Source organism: Argentina silus (genome assembly GCF_951799395.1).
Source record: "Argentina silus genome assembly, chromosome: 20".
NCBI classification, from domain to species: Eukaryota; Metazoa; Chordata; class Actinopteri; order Argentiniformes; family Argentinidae; genus Argentina; species Argentina silus.
The window spans coordinates 89,668-95,667 of NC_139674.1; the positions used below are offsets into that span (position 1 = coordinate 89,668).

A 6,000-nucleotide genomic window follows, 5' to 3' on the forward strand; every position below is an offset into this window, starting at 1 on the left:
CAAACTTGAGCATTTTCTTGATGTTGGTCACAAAGGGGTCGGAGGGGTTGTGGAGGGAGTCGATGTCGACACTGAATGAAGTACTGACGACCACATCCATACTGTATGGTCCAAAGAACCTGGAACACAACCACACAATCTCTGACTACCAGAACCACAACCACAAAATTAATTAATTCTTCTTCAGATTGCTGACCAAGTTACCAGAGTGCTGCTTCATGATCCTGAGCATCTGAGTTGGGAAGGATACATGGAAAAATATCATGATTGATACGTGGATTAATATGTGCAAAACATATATTAATATCATGTTTGAAACAGGAATTATTTTAATGTTTATATAGCCTGAGAATATACATCCATACAGGATACATTATGTATATAGTCAAAGAATAAGTGACTCCAAAGATGAACTATTATTCTATACTCTGTCATCTGACCACTGAACTTATCGAAGATAAGATCAAATATACTTTATTGTCCCGGATGAAAATTTGTCTTGGATTAATTAATTAAAGTTGCTGCTTCACACAACAACAAACAACAATGAATACACACTATACACATAGTACAAATCACACACACACTCTCACACACACACACACACACACACACACACACACACACACACACACACACACACGCGCGCGCATCAGAGTTGTTAGTCATTCATTTATTTGTGTTGTATAAAGGAATGAATGAAAGAAGGAGAGGAGAGATGGGACTGTACCTCTTTGATCCGCCCACTGGTGAAGGAGGGAGACAGGACACTGCGGATCCGTCTCCATGCATCATCCTCAGCGATAAACACGGCGTCATACAGAGGCCCGTTGAGATAGATATTCTAGAAAAATAATAATAATTATATACTGCAAGATTAACCTACTATTAATAATGCTATAATAACAATGATATTATCTATTTAAGGAGTCCTTATGTTTTTTTCCCCATACAACAACTTCAATTCAGCGTATTACCCTCCTGTTAGTGAAAAGGGAGTTGCATTCCTTGATGAGGATGGTTTTGATCATGGCTGTGTCCATGATACACAGGATGGGCTGACGGCCATCATAGATCCTACAGACCAGCAAAAACAAAGATAGCCTCAATTCTTCGTGGCATTGATTCCACAAGATGTTGGAAACATTCCTTTGAGATTCTGGTCCATGATGACATGATTGCATCACTCAATTCCTGCAGATTTTTCAGGTTCACTTTCAAGATGTGAATCTCCCGTTCTACCACATCCCAAAGGTGTTCTATTGGATTCAGATCCTGGGAAGGCCACTGAAGAACACTGAACTCATTGTCATGTTCATGAAACCAGTTTAAGACAACTTTTGCTTTGTGACATGGTGCATTATCATGCTGGAAGTAGCCATTAGAAGATGGGTCAATTGTGGCCATGAAGGGATGCACATGGTCAGCAACAATACTCAAATAGGCTGTGGCATTCAAGCGAATATACCGTAGATAGAGACAGACAGACCCATCACAGATCCTGCACTCTTAGAAAAAAAGTGCTACCTAGAACCAAAAAGGGTTCTTCTTCCACTCTCCCTTTGAAGAAACCTTTTGGGTTCCATGTAGAACCCTTTTCCACAGAAGGTTATACAGTACCGTGCGAAAGTAATGGGACAGTGAAGCATTTTTTCTTCTGTTTGGATTTGAAATAAAAACGTAGAGATTTTTATTTTTTATATAATGTACATATTGGTTTATCATTCAGAAATTACAACATTTTTATGCATAATCCCCCTATTTCAGGCTACACTAAAGTGATGGGACAATTGGCTTGACAGGTGTGTTCGTCAGGTGTGTTCCATCACATAATTTGTGCAGTCTGCTATTGGTGTCTTGTCAACATGAGGACCAAAGAGATGTTATTGAAAGTCAGGGAAGCCATTATGATGCTGAAATATCAGAAAAAAATGAAACATAGCCAAAACCTTAAACCTACCAAAATCAACAGTTTGGAACTTCATTAAAAGGAAAGAAAGCACTGGTGAGCTAAGAAATCGCAAATGTCAAGGAAGACTTCCAGTGGATAACCAAAAAATGCTCACCATAATAAAAAAAAAAAAAAAAAAAAAACTGCCCCATAGATTAGGAACACTCTCCAGGAGGTAGGCGTCAAAGAGTCAGAGACTACCATCCGCAGAAGACTTCACCAGCAGAACTACAGAGGCTACACTGCAAGGTGCAAACCACTACTTAGCCACAAAAACAGGCTGGCCAGGTTACGGTTTGCTAAAAAGTACCTAAAAGAGCCTGCAGAGTTCTGGAAAAACATGTACCAGAGTGATGGCAAGTGTAAAGTGTGGAGAAAAAAAGGAACTGCCCAATATCCACAGCACATCTGTGAAATATGGGGGAGGGGGTGTTATGGCTTGGGCATGTATGGCTTCCACTGTAACTGGCTCACTTGTCTCCTTTGATGAGGATGAATTCAGAAGTGTTCAGAAACATCTTGTCAGTCCAAGTACAAGTTAATTGCTCCAAACTCATTGGACGGCATTTCACCATACAGCAGGACAATGACCCAAAACATACTGCCATAGCAACTAGGAAATTATTCAGGGCCAAAAAGAGAATCCTATAGAATCCTATAGAACATGCATTTAATTTGCTGAAGAGGAGGGCAAAACATCCTAAAAAAACAAACAACAATCGCTGCAATATAGGTCTGGCAGAGCATTACCAGAGAAGATACCCAGCGTCTGGTTGGGTCAATGGGTCACAGACTTTTGTACTTTTGCATACAAAGCATTGGGGACCAAATACTGAACATGAGTGCTTAATTTGGACATTTGCATAATGCAAAAGAAGAAAAAATGCTTGGCCCATTACTTACGCAGGGCACTGCAAATGGAACCCATAAGAGTTATTCAACCAAAGAATCCTTTTAGAACCCTTTTTTTCTTTATTTTTTTAATTACATTTTTGCCCTTTCAATGACATGGAGGGAAGACACAATCACTTCCGATTTGAATTCTGACATGTCGTGGCTCCTCTTTATTCATGCAGTTTGAGACGTGCTCAGAGGCAATATAGGAGCCTCAACCAATGAGAATCCAGGATGTTGTCAAACATTGGCAACGCACAAGTTGTGTTTGGGACCATACTACAGAATACTTAAAAGCTTAAAACTTAAATCGCTCAATAACAGATTCAAATTATTAATGTGGAAGCATGAAATTGTTGCTTGGGCAGTGTACTTGCATGAAGACAGATCATTTGTCTTGGTGTATGAGACCATTTCGTCGGTTGGATCGTCTGTGTTTGTGAAAATCGCACGGTGTCCGCCTGGTTTAAGAGTGTATACTGTAGACACTGAGAGATATATATATCCATCATAGTTAACAATAACCAGGATCAGTTTAGCAGACTCACCCCCACAGTTTCCCATATTTCTGGAAGCTCTCTGTGTCAAAATTGGTGAAACCACCCTGGGAACAAAAAAACAAAACAAAAAAATAGCCAGTTCATAAATGCTTGTCATAAACCTGAACTGTGGCTTAGTTTATGATGGCCCTTTTCCACTACAGACCGGCTCTCACTCCTCTCTTTTCGTTTTCGTTCAAAAGCTTTATTGCCCATTTTTCTGGGTAAAACAATTCATATTCAGCTCCCATGGCTTTCACCACAACAACACACATCATGGATGAGTCTACAATGTTGTTGTTTATGGGCTTAATCTCTACAAACCTTCTTATATCCCATTATCGTCCCGAGGAAAGGGATGGGTTTAGGTCCAGGAATGCCTAGTTTTTTTTATATTCCATATGGCCAGTATCCATACCTGGTCAGAACAAATATAAATCAACAATCTGACTTGAAACAAAAGCAAAACGATCAAGTCATAGGTATCATTGAAACTGTTAGATAACTGTAATTATCAATACTATCATTTGTATGTATTATCACAACTAACTAACTAACAAATAATATTTTTTATTAAAACTTCTTACACTACGATCAGAGAGATGAGTAAGGCAAGGAGAGTCCATGTCTCGGTGGAGAAGTACGGAAGGTAACCCATCTTTACAGGTTCAATCGCTTCTTCTGAGTAACCCCGGACACGTCTGCTGAAGTGATTATTTTATCCCGTCATGACACCTGTGTTTCAGATCATGAAACACAGGCGAAAGAGTATGTGAGAGGTGAAGTTGAAGCCATGGCTAGTGAATGATTGAAAGGGGATCCCTGCGCAGAGGGCAAAACTCAGTGATGTTATTGTCGGCCTTTATCTTAACATCCTGCTAATAGTTGCTGCCTGTTTGATCCCTATCGGGTTTTAACAGTTTGCAGACCCATTGATTCAAGAAGGACTATGGGGCAAATATTTTTGGGCAAATATTTTCTTTCGAGTAATACTGAATTTTACATATTTTAACTCCTCTAAAAATGTGTTATGTTCTTTACATGTATGCACTTGTTTTATATCATTGGCTCCTAAAAACAGTATTTCAAAATACTAGTTCAAAACACATCACATATTACAGTAATGAAGCAACTGATTAACATGAATACAGTGCTCTTCATAAGTATTGGAAAGAGGAAGCATTTTCTGTTCTTTTAGCTCTACACTTGGATTTGAAATCAAACAATTATTATGGGGTCAAAGTAGAGATTCTCAACTTTAATTCAATGGGTTTTTAAAAAAACATTTGTAAACATACTCCCACTATTTCAGGGCTTCAAAAGTATCATATAATGTCCAAATAAAGTAATAATGTTTCGTATTAGGTCAACAATCTGCCTGAAGTCTGCAACCCCACCAGGCACTATCCACTATCCACTATCCACTATCCACTCATCTTTAGAAAATCATTGACATTTCCACATGGTATTGTGTCATAGACTAGCCTCCCTACAGCAATATTATCTTGACATTGGGATCCTTTGTCCAAACCAGGGTGTATGTTTGGTTGCAGGGGCCCAGGCTGTGCTCTCTGACTGCTCCAACTGTAGTAGACCCTGCAGTGAGGAAGAGGTCAACATGCTGCAGTACCGTCAGCCAATCACACACAAGAACCAACAGATCGCCAAGACCTCCATTGCACCATGCACGCACGCACGCACGCACACACACACACACACACACACACATACACACACACACACACACACACACAAACACTGTCTCAACAGCCCCTTCCTTCCCTCTCACTCTCTCTCTCTGTAGGTGGGTCAGGCTGCGTATTCAGCCTCTAAGGGGGGTATTGTTGGGATGACTCTACCCATCGCCCAAGACCTGGCACCCATGGACATCCGTGTGGTCACCATCGCACCCAGTCAGTAAACACACACACATACATACGCACTCTTTCACACACTCCTCCCCCCCCCCCCCTTCCTCTCCATATCAGACAACCTCTCTCTCCCTCTCCTTAGGTCTGTTCTCCACTCCTCTCCTGGCGGGTTAACCTGAGAAGGTGCGTTCATTCCTGGCCCGCCAAGTGCTCTTCCCCTCGCGCCTGGGAGACCCTGTAGAGTTTGCCCACCTGGTGACATCACTGGTTGAGAACCCCATGATCAATGGAGAGGTCAACAAACTGGATGGAGCTATCCGCATGCAGCCCTGAGAGAGAGTGAGTGTTTGTGTGTGTGTGTGTGTGTGTGTGTGTGTGTGTGTGTGTGTGTGTGTGTGTGTGTGTGTGTGTGTGTGTGTGTGTGTCTGTGTGTGATCCAAGGTATACCACTGTGACAGCTCCGATGTGTGTGTGCATGTGAGGTGTGTGTTCATGTCTGGTACTCCAAGCTCTGCTGTACTGTACGGTCCATGCTGTTTTGCTTTGTTTTGTAAACTGATCCAGTAATAAACTTCTAATGAGTCTGAGTCTCTCCTCCTCTGTGTCTGTGTAAAGTGAGGTCAGTAGGAGCTAATAGGACAAATGAAACAAGAATGAGCCTTATGAGGCAAGTGTACCTTCATTTGACCTATTAGAAGTGAATAGAACGCCTGGACACAGGAAATGCTAAATGCTAAAGCTCTCA

At 41.2% G+C, this 6,000-nt stretch overlaps 1 pseudogene across 1 annotated transcript in view; it reads right to left on the reverse strand.

Annotated features, from left to right (window-relative positions):
• Nucleotides 1–5,787, reverse strand: part of LOC310820243 (cytochrome P450 3A27-like) — an 83,257-nt pseudogene extending 77,470 nt beyond the window's left edge. The window contains exons 1-2 of the transcript in view: nucleotides 5,776–5,787; nucleotides 3,394–3,449 (exon numbers count right to left, since the gene is read on the reverse strand). The product of the transcript in view is annotated as a cytochrome P450 3A27-like (transcript). The remainder of the gene's footprint in view (nucleotides 1–3,393; nucleotides 3,450–5,775) is intronic.
• Nucleotides 5,788–6,000: the final 213 nt, after the last annotated feature.